This window comes from Lagopus leucura, unplaced genomic scaffold (assembly GCF_019238085.1).
Source record: "Lagopus leucura isolate 7727_CA_CO unplaced genomic scaffold, USGS_WTPT01 Super-Scaffold_797, whole genome shotgun sequence".
NCBI lineage: Eukaryota > Metazoa > Chordata > Aves > Galliformes > Phasianidae > Lagopus > Lagopus leucura.
The window spans coordinates 1,106,894-1,117,758 of NW_024962259.1; the positions used below are offsets into that span (position 1 = coordinate 1,106,894).

Here is a 10,865-nt window from a genome sequence, read left to right on the forward strand (position 1 = left end):
TGCGACCTGGTGTAGGGAACCTGCTTTGACAGGGGGATTGGACTCGATGATCTCTGGAGGTCCCTTCCAACTCCTACAATTCTGTGATTCTGTGATTAATCTGAGCCCTGGTCACTGGGGCTGTGCCTGCAGCCCGTGAGCATCTTGCTCTGCTGTTCTTCAGATGCATTTTTGGGGATGTTTGCCTTCATGAGCTTCGCCTTTAGCACCGTCCTCATGGACGTTTTCTTTTCCTTCCCCTTGGATACTTGGTAATCTGAGCTAACTTTTTCCAAGGAATTGGTTAAAATGCATTAATTCCCTGTGCAGACACCGGATTTGAGAGGATTAATTCTCCTAAGCAGGTATCAAAGCCATATTTAAGTGTTCCCAGTTGGTGGAAAAAGCACAGAACCCAGACACCTACATCAGCTCCATAGGAAGTGTTAATCTGATTTAGCAGCAGTAATTAACTGTTCCTCGAAAGATATAGATCCCGATTCGTTTGGCCAAGTGTCTTAAATGCTGCATGAGGACAAATGCATCTGCTACCAACACCCACCAGGAGCAGAGGAATGCTTTCTGCTGCGAGGAATGGGAATGACAACTCTATTTATGCTTTTTTTATTTTTCCTAAACCGAGAGAGAGAAGAAAAAGCAAGAATTCTTGATTCAATTAAGTCTTACTCATGTAAATAGTTGGGAGTTTCCAGAAAGTAATGTCTTTCAAGCAGGATGCCAACGTAGTGTATAATTAAAATGTAAAAAATGTAGGAAGGTCGCCAAGCCTTTGATTAGCAACAAGATTTTCCTAACCCACCCATGACTTGGCATTTTGATCTGAAAATCTATCAACAGGAAAAGGTGATGATTTCTTTTTTTGGACTGGAGTGGAAAATGAGTTAGTCTGTAGAGAAATAAATCTTGTTTGCAAACTTTATTTGCTCGTTACAAAGGCTTTTAGTATTTGATCGCGCTTTAAACAAGAAGGATTTTCTGGAAGGGATTTTTGTTTTGTTTGATTGGTTGCTTTATATAATAACTGCTTTCTATTGTATAATATGAAAAGCAATGCAAAGTAATGAGCTTTTACATAACAACAATTTAATTATAATAATTTAATTCAGCTTTACTGTGCTGTACCAAAATGATAACAAGACTAAGCCTGACTTTGGCAGCAAATATCAGTGTTTAACACAGAGGAATCCCAAAACATCCTTGAACGCTTTCTCCGTTTCCTCAACCAGCACTGCTAAGAAACCTTATTACTGAGCCCTACCCAGCTTCATGATTTATACCCTCCTCTGATGTGGAAATCAGATGGAGCCACTGGCGTGAGGTGGCTGAACAGATCATCAGCTGTGTTGCCATATGGAATCGATACGATCAGACAGGGCTGAACACTGGGAACCTGATAACGTCTCACCCAAGCCTTTAAGTTCAGGGGCAGTTTTTCCATGGACTTCAAGCACTGAATGTGGGTGAGTTTTAAATGCAATAGTCTTTTACTTTACTAGATTGCACTTCCATGAAAGCAGTCTTTAAAGGGAATATGGTAAGCAATAAATCTTCTTGCACTAAGTAGAAGGGATGAAGAGAAAGGAAAGGCTTTCTAAATTCTGATTTCTGCTTATTATAAATTTTCTTCTGGTATGGTCAAGTCTTTTGGGAATGACAGAAAGCTGAACCTAATTCTGGTAGGATTTTTCCATCTCAGGTCTTCAGTGGCCTTTTTGTCAAGAACCTTAACAGCACGAATGCCTTTTGTCAGCATTGGGTGCCCATGTGGAGGAAAACAGTTTGGCCAGTGGATCTTAGGTTGTGTTCCAATGTATACTGCTGGCATCCCAGCAGGAGTCTTCAAATAGTTGTCATCTCCATTACAGGCTCTCAATTCTTTGCTCTGCTGAACTTTCCCTTGTAGCGCTGTGAGAAGTTCATTTCAAATCCAAATAATTAAGACCAGTAGAAGATTGCAGAGCAGCTAGAATCCTTGATTGGTCGTTCATGAATGGTTGTGTCAACAGGTTACTTGTCCAGGTGTCCTTGATGCTAGTCATGGCCCTCCTCATCTTTTATTCTTTTTCTTTTTTTTTTTTAAGGAGTCATAGTGATCCTACAGGTCCCTGTGCTTCCCCAAAGCACGGGCTGTACAGTTCCTTAAGGATTTCTCTCTTATCATGCAGACAAAAATATTATGCACTAGAATATGCAAGCAAATGAAAGAAACGACTCATATGATTCAGCTACTCTTTCCAAAGTGCATTTGTGTGTTTCAGTACAGCACCAAGCATGTTCACATTTCCTACAGAATAGAGCATTCAGCAGCCTGCGATACAACAGATCAGGCTGCTGGCAGCAAAGAGCCAGTTTCCACTTCTTTGAGTGCGAGATTCAGAGTGTGGAAACTTTCTTCTTCTTTGGAAACTCTTCTGAAAACGGGTTTTCACTCCATTCAGCCTCTAAGTGTTTAAGAGGTGACTGAAATTCTGAAAGTGGACTGACTGCTTTAGTGCCATTGGCAACCTTGGGAAGTTTCTCGCTATGTGAAGGGAAAGGTGGGGATAACAGCAGGGGGAAAAACGACATTATTGAAAATCTAACTCAGGGCTTTCATTGAGCACCTTTTCTTTCTCTCCTTCTATTCCTTTGAAAAGCAGGAGGTGAAAATAGCATGATACTTTTCACTTAGAAATATTAGTCACTCTCTGCATCAAAAATTCTATCCATGGAGTTGTAGCTTCAACTTCTGCTATTGCTCACCACCACTGATTCAGGCTAAGGGCTTTATTTATCAAAAAAGAAAAGAAAAAAAAAAAAACCTTTAGAAATTTCCCATCACTGTTCCAGTAGCAGGCAAGATTTTGCATGACTTTATGTCATGACTATGAGAATACTTCAGAACGAAGTAGCAATGGGACATCACTAAGCGACCTGGGATAGAAAAATCCATAGGATGGGATTAATTTCCCCTGAGTTTACTGATCTGAAGTCAGACGCATACTACAGGTCTGTAGCACCTGGTGGGAGGTGGCTGCTGTCAGAGGGTGACTCCGCATGAAGATGGGTGGGTGAACCTGCTTTGCTGGCAACAGCAGAAAGCAGGTGATGCTCTCCAGTTGTGTGCCACCCCAAGCTGGCTGCCCATAAAGTGGAATAAGTGTTGGTGTCTGTCCTGTTTGAGGCTGGGGGCAGCACACAGGCTGGAGGAGCTGAGGGATGCTCAGTCTTGCACCCCCTGTGCTGATGTTCCATCTGTACTGTCAGGTCAAAAGCTGGTGCTTTGTTACCTTGGGCATGTGTAAAATAAGCAGAGGGCTGAATGAGGACAGGTAGGCACTGCTCTTGTTTTGGTCAATACTGGTCAATATTAGCTGGAGAAGAAGCAGGCAGTCCTGAGGCAGTCCTCTAGATTCAGGCTAGAAGAACACATTACTTAAAAATTCATTATTTGTTGCTTAGTTTACCAGATATTAGCACCTGAAGAGAAAGAATAGAACTACACAGAAATTCGAAGACAGAAATAACATTAGCAGTTCTCAGAATTTATTCTGGGGAAAAAAAAAATATCAAAAAAAAGATACAGCTTTGGGAAGGCAAGGTGTTTCAAAGGCATCTCAGTGTGCTTGGTTTTGCAATGGTACCAGCAGCTCAGAGTCAGTGCTTTGGAACAGTTTAGGTTCTAGCTCCTGTAAGAAAACCCACTGGCATCTTGTATGTCTGTTGATGCTCTATCATGCATCTTAGATACTGGGCAGCTGCAAGACTGCTATGCAATAGAGGAAACTTTGGAATTGTGTGCTCTGGTAGCTTTCTTGATGGCAATATTTCCAACACACATAATGAGCTGAAGTCTTCCATAGCCAGAGATTCAATTTAACTTTGTGTAGTATTTAACAAGACACTCATAAGATTTTATGAACTTTCTGCCTAGCTGCAATAGGCTACATTTGTGTCTCCACTTTATTTTCTTGATTTTTTCCTAAACTCAACATTTTCTTTTTTTCTTTTTTTCCACTCCACATTTAGATTTTGACATTCCTTACCTTTGGGCAACCCTCATTATGCAAGAAAAAATTAATACTGAAAAAACTAACCTTAGGATGGTTAAAGAAATAACTCTTTTCCCAATGGAAATATCTGAAATTCCTCAGCAATACCATGAGAAACTAATCTTGAATTTGATCTGATTTTACAAGATGATTCATGGTTTCGGACTCAAGAAAAGTAAACTTGTTGATTGTAGTTTAGGTACTTAATCTTTAACAAAAAGACACTATTTATTTCATTGCAATCTCCCTTACCAAAGAGAATCTTGAATCTTTTCCTTCCAGTTTGCCTATGCATTATGAATACAAATGTCTGAGTAAAGTGGAAACTTCATATTTCTTTCCAACCAAGCACAGGAGGCCAGGCAGGACTGGGAGCAGCTCTGCACACTGCAGCGAGCGCATGAAGGGATGGCAAAGCATCCTCTCAGCTGCACTCCCCTGACCCCAGCTTTGGGTTGGCTGTGTTGTTTTTTGTTGCTGTTGCTGCCTGGAATGTTTCTCTGGGTGAGGCTAAAGCACACGCCATAATACAGCATTCCCAGCTTCCATGGAAGGAATGGGGCTGCTTTGATGGTGAGGTTTTCTTGGTGCTCCGTGGGATTTAATCTTCCCACTGGCATCAAATGGAAAGAGACAAGTCAGCCATTGCTCAGCCCGTGTTGGTTTGCACTTCTGCACCCAGATGTCAGTCATCCAATGGGTTTACAGGACGTTTTTCATTAGTATTGCATTTATAGCAACTTATGCAACATCCTCCTCTTCAGGTGTGGATGTGACTTCTGCCTTTTAGAGTGAATGTGGCACAGCAAAGCCATACAACTTCTGCAGCAACAAAAACAAACGTGAAGTGAGCAGACAGCAAGCCCCAGCCTTGCATTTGTTCTGATCCACCCTTGCCCTGCACACTTCCAGCAGACCACTATGTGGGCTCTGAGCTCTTTCTTGGGGCTCTGACTCCTCACAGCTGTGGCATATCATGTGTTCACACCCCCGTGTCACCTGAAAGCATCAAATTCATTTCAGAAGGAATCAAATCCATCCCTCTGTAAGTAGTGGCAGCATCTGCAGTTAGAGCAGCTTAGCTTACATTTCTCCTACATTGAGGAAATTTAAGACAGTAAAAGAGCATATTTTGGCTAGCCTTAATCCTTAGCAGCCTAACGATTTGTACAGCTGCTGATTTCTGAAGGACAGAGGCATCACACAAAGTGTTGGTTCATATCTGTGACAGAAACTTCTTTCCCTGACAGTATTCTCTTTGCTGCATCTTTTTTCCAGATGGGGACTGTTGTTTGTTTGTTTATTATAAATTGTGCCTCAGGAAGAAGTTATTAAAGTTCTTCTTGGTGTATATACATATATTATAGTGGTAGGGGAACTAACAAAGCTAATTTGAGGAAATCCAGGCAGCCAGAGATGTCTGGATTATCCTAAAATATGTCATCCTGATCTCTGCAACAACAGTAAATTTCACAAAACTACATTCAGTTGACAGAAGATATCCAAGGGATAGACATTTCTTTATCTTGGGTTCAAGGATGCTTCAGCCAAAAGGCTTGTTTGAGATTTATTCCAAACTCTGCTTGAATGTAATCTACTTCACCACATATCATCGTCTGACAGAAGGGTTAGCAGTGATTGTCTGTTCTTGCTGCTCTCTCTTGCTATGTTTCTGATGCTCTATGAATGGCGAGTTCAGATGTACGAGGCACCCATCAGCTGTTGCTTTGGTTTCAATGCAAGTCACAGAATAAACACAGAGTGCTTCTAATGGGAGCACTGCACGTTTGGGCCACTCCTTCCAAAGCAGCAGTAGGGATGCAGGTAGATTATTAGAAATGGATAAAGAGATTCTCCTTGGAAGTGAAATTACGGTGGTGCTGTATAATTACCCAAAAATAAAAGCAGAAAACCACTGGGGGAAGGAACAGAAAACTACTGCCCACTTGCTTGCACTAAAAGAACTGAGAATGCTCTCTGAGAAACTTATTTTCTCAAATGCAAAGACCATTAGCAAAAGGCTGCTAGAATGTGTTTTGTAAATGCTGTAGCAACAATGTTTGAAAGAATATCATGCAAAGATGTGCAAGAGGTAGAGGAGCAGCAAACCTGTTCCCTAGAGCTGGGAAGGCAAGTTTTAATTTTAAAGTGAAAATGGAAAATGTCCAAACATGTATAAATATTTTCTTATGTCAGCAACTTGAATAAGCTGTCCGTGGGCATGCTGAGCTGTTTCTGTCTCAGCATTACTCCAGCTAAATCACTGAGTGGATCTGAGGGGTTTTCACCACCCAAATGCAGACTATGGTTTGTCCTTCCAGCTCTGAGCCACCGCTGCTGCTCTGATCCAAAAGGAGGATAAAATATGAGTGGAGCAGACCCTGCTTTGGGCTGTGTTACCTCCCAGCTGGAAAATGGTGCGGCATACCTCGGTCTGAAGACATTTCCACAAGAAAAGATGCATATTTGAGAGGAGAAAGGGGACCTTGAAAAAAAAATACTGCAATTTGGAAAAATACATAAAATTGATCTGAGCATCCATGTGATGGATGGAAATGGGCAGAAGAAGTGAGCTAATAAGGCATGCAATGGAAGAGGCGACAGGTTGCTTGGTAGCTCATTTGAGGAAGTTCTCCTGGTGTATTATGCTCCATAATGGCAGCATGATGAGGGGAGATTGCTGCCAAAGAGGAGGATAGCTAGAGAAGAAAAACAAACAGCAAAAGGATAGGAAATGTGTCAGGCATGAGTTGTGCAGAGGTCAGCAGTGCTGTTGGTGTCATTGCTGGCTGGGCAGTGACAGTGCTGGACAGAGAAAATCACAGCTAGATGGATAATTTTGAGCTAGTTCCTGGAAAGTGGGAGCAGCCCCATCCCAGTGTGCCAACACAGAATTCTTCGTGTATGGCCAAGGGAAGGTCTGGATACAAAACAGGCCATAAAGCTGCATCATACGTCACACCACAAGCTAACAATTGGGCCATGAGAGATAAAAATGGCCATGACTTGGGATAGAAAGGAGATTAGAGCAATGGGAATGCTCCCAGCTCTGCCTACATCGTGCCCTGTGCTGATGGATGGGCTGATGGGATCCCCATCCCCACACTTTCCAACATACATCTGCAAATCCTAAGGAGGGACAAACGCAGACCAGCTGTCAATTGGCCTTGCGGATTTGAGGGCTAACATCCAGTTGGCGGCCAGCAGGTTTTCACACTGCAACAGGAAGCAAACTTCTTGCTGCAATTACCCTCCTATTTCTACTGTTTACCCCAGGAATAAACTAATTGCTGCTGTAAAACACCCCTCCCACCAGGTTCAGGAGAAGCGTATGGAAGAAACGAATGTCAGCCAGTTGGTCAGAGGCCAAATGCCTGGCCAGAGGCCAGCTGGCACCCCTGGCCTTATTCGCAATGGGGGAGGGCTCAAGTGCCTCACTGCCAATAACCTGCCTGGCATTTCTGCCCTACACACACACCAAGTGTCACATCCTAAATCAGTGTTTCCTTGGTAGCTTGTCAGAAACACAAAAACCAGTCCAGGTCTTCATTCTCCCACTGAATAAAGTCAATTTATTTGAGAGTTACACTTGAGATTTAAAAGAGATGTGCAAGCAATCTGAGAAAGGGCTGAGATCATCCCCGCAGGGATGTACAGTGGGCACCTCTCAGTGCTTCAGCCCTAAATGCCAGCTCCCACTGTATCTGTCAAGGCTCTTTTCTTCTCCTAGCAGCCTCACAAAGATGGATGGCACTACAGCCAGGCACAGTGCTGTGCGTCCGGCTGAAACCCAGCAGGAGGATCCTACAGGGCTGCCTCTTAATTGCCACGTACACTATAATCACATCTCTATTTCTGGCTTTCTAAATTCTGCCTGCAGTGGTGAAGCCAGTTTTGGACATTGGGAGTAAATATCACTTGTTTTTCCTTTCAGTGTTGTTGTCCCATCAAAGCAAAATGACAAAAGTCAGTGAGTCACCACGGCGTTTTCAAAATACCCAGGAACAGCATTTGTCCACAAAGGAGAGAAACCTAAACGTAGGAGAGAGGGAGCAGGATCCGATGGGACCTCTTGCAAATTATAGAGGTGGAATATTCCAGGGCAGACAGACAGTGATAAGCAATAAAGCCAACTAGCTCCAGAGCTGAGTTCTGCCTGGTGGATGTTAGCAGTTGCACTGAATCCTGGTTGTCTCCCTAAAACGATGCCTTGTGTCTGTGCTCATAACGATTGCAAGCACCTTAGCCTGAGATTTTTTCTTCATCAGCTGTATATGTTTGCCTTAACAGAAAAAAAAAAGCCCACTATAGAACCTATGTACATTGCTGCAAGACTGTAAAATTTAATAGCAAACAGATTACATACTTAGCAATAGACTAAGCAACAATTAGGTCTCACATTCCTCTCACTCCTATAAATAACTCTCAGTTTCCTCTCCATGTCTGCAGATTTCATTAGTATGATGGAAAGAAAAGAAACACACACACATACACCAAAGCACTGAGCTCCCTTCTCTTGCAGAGCTCAGTGCTGATCTCTTGGTCCAAAGCTCTGTTCAGTCTGAGGGATGGAGTGGAGGAGCTGAATGCCCAACCCCATCGCCTTCAGCCATGTCTTCCTGGCCACAAAGGGAAAATTCTCTGCAGATGGCTTAGGAATTTACCTGCAAGAAACAACAGAAAGAAATTCTCATCCTTTGCTGTGCAATCTGCAGTGTGTGCTGCTGCCCTGGAAGCATCCTCACTGCTGTGTCCTCAGAATCCTCAAAGCTCACAGAAGCAGGGATGTTGGATGATATTTTCATGTCAAATCCATCCTCTGAAATCCTCTGCCCACTTCGCAGTCTCTGCCCACGCTTGAATGGGAAGGGAAATGTCCCCACAGCCCAGATTCACAGCTGTGAATTTCATTCTTGATAAAGGAGATAACTTCTCTACTGATTATTCAAGGCCTGGAGCTCAGTGCAATACTGTGCATCTGCACTGTATCCTCCCTGAGCTGAGAGATATCAAACACAACAAAGGTAACTGCAGGGTGAAGGATTATGGGGTGTAATTCTGGCTTTCTCCATCCATGCACTGTTCTGAAGTGACCTCAGCTTAGTTATGCAGAGAATAAAAGCATAAAAAATTCAAGGGAAAAAATAAAGGAAAAAAATAATAAAGATTAAGCCTAGACAGAACTCTGCAAAGCCTTGGAAACTTGGCTTGATGTAGCCAACACTGAGACTTCAGTTCATAAAACTGGAGATGTTTTCTCAGGTCCTCATGTCTGCAGTGCTGCTGTGCTGCATTGCCTGGCTGTTTGTCCAGGGCTGGTTCACAAGGCTCAGGATCAGGGTGGCAGAGGCACGAGGTGGCCAGGAATAGGTGGGGAGTATGAGGCTACTTGTTACAGGGTAAATGTTCATTGTTAAAACTCTTATCATGTTTTGCAGGGGAAAGATGTGGAGAGCTACACCTGTTAAAGCTCGCTGAGCAAGGCAGAGCTGCCATCTGCATTCTGCCTATGTGGCTCCTGAGCATCCTTCTCACTCCTTCATGAATTGACCAGAGATAAGGGTGAGGGATGGAACTGGGAGAGACTTTTCCCTTGATAGCAGAGATTTTCTTTCTCTATGTTCTCAGCTCACATGCTAGTATCTCAAAGCATGTTGCATAAATAATAAAAGCCATGCAATTGAATGAATTATTTGCTCTTCTTGTAAGAAAAAGCAAGATTTCTTTTTCCTCTCCTTTCCTTCCCACACCCTTCTCCTTTCATCTTTTGTAGAAAAATCCACATAAGAAATGATGGGCAGCCATCCAGGAATAATGAGACAAAGATGATAATGTAAACCTCAGAAGAGAAAGCGCTGGCTATTGCAGTCAGGATTTTTGCATTTGCAGTACTATAGGCAGCCAACAGAAAGAAACACAGCCTGTCAAGCATGTAAAGCAATCCAACTTACATTAAAATAACATGTATCAGCTGGATGCAAGGCATAGACACGCACCCAAGTCTACGTTTAGGTGCTAAAATGTAAGCACCCCAGCTCCCAGGAGAGCTGAGCATCCACAGCTATGTGCAAAAACAGACCCTCCTGAGTTTTTTGGCATCTGTAAACACAAACTGCTCATACAAAGAAGTGGACATAGGACTGCTCATAGAAATAAGTGCCACTCTCAAAAGGGGAGCACTTACCCGGCCACGCTCTGCTGCTCTGCTCTTTCTCTTACGTCAGAATCTCAGCAGCCCCAATTTAAGCCTTGCACTGTTATCTTGCTCTGACTTTATGAATTCCATTAAATTTTTACCAAACTGCAATAATTGCCTGGCTTTTTTTCTGCGTTCAGTTCATTGTTGTTTCAGTCTCCAGTGGCTGGAGAATGCTGAGATGGAAAGATCCAGATGAATCTAAGGAGTTAAAGGCACTAAGAGCCCATTGTTCTATCACCGTGTTTAATGAGTTCTCACCCAATCTATTACTTTGCCTCATCTCTCCACTCCTATCAGCTGAAGAGTAGCACAGTGCGTCTGCAAATCATCAGGTCCCAGCCCTGAAGCCCATAATGAGTTCATCCCAATGCAAAAGACACGTTATCTCTAATGTGCTAAACAGCCAAATTGCTGCGTACCTTCGAAGCAGCGCAAAGTTCCAATCAACAGTTCTGAGGAAATGAATTGCTTGCAAAGCCACACGTTGAACACCGAGCCGTTATTATTAGAATGGGCAGGCAGAGCTGAAGATAAAGTCTGATTCAACACAATGGAAAAATACCGTACAGCGGTTATGCCTGCTAAACAGATAATGCCAAGTTTGATGAGAAAATACTTTGTATTTCTTCTCCTTT

At 43.0% G+C, this 10,865-nt stretch overlaps 1 long non-coding RNA gene across 1 annotated transcript; it reads right to left on the reverse strand.

Moving 5' to 3' along the window:
* Positions 1-7,576: 7,576 nt before the first annotated feature.
* LOC122176590 lies at positions 7,577-10,560 on the reverse strand. Its single transcript, XR_006177775.1, has 2 exons — positions 10,216-10,560; positions 7,577-8,695 (listed from the first exon to the last, which is right to left on the reverse strand). It is a non-coding gene; the product is annotated as an uncharacterized LOC122176590 (long non-coding RNA).
* Between the last annotated feature and the right edge of the window lie 305 nt (positions 10,561-10,865).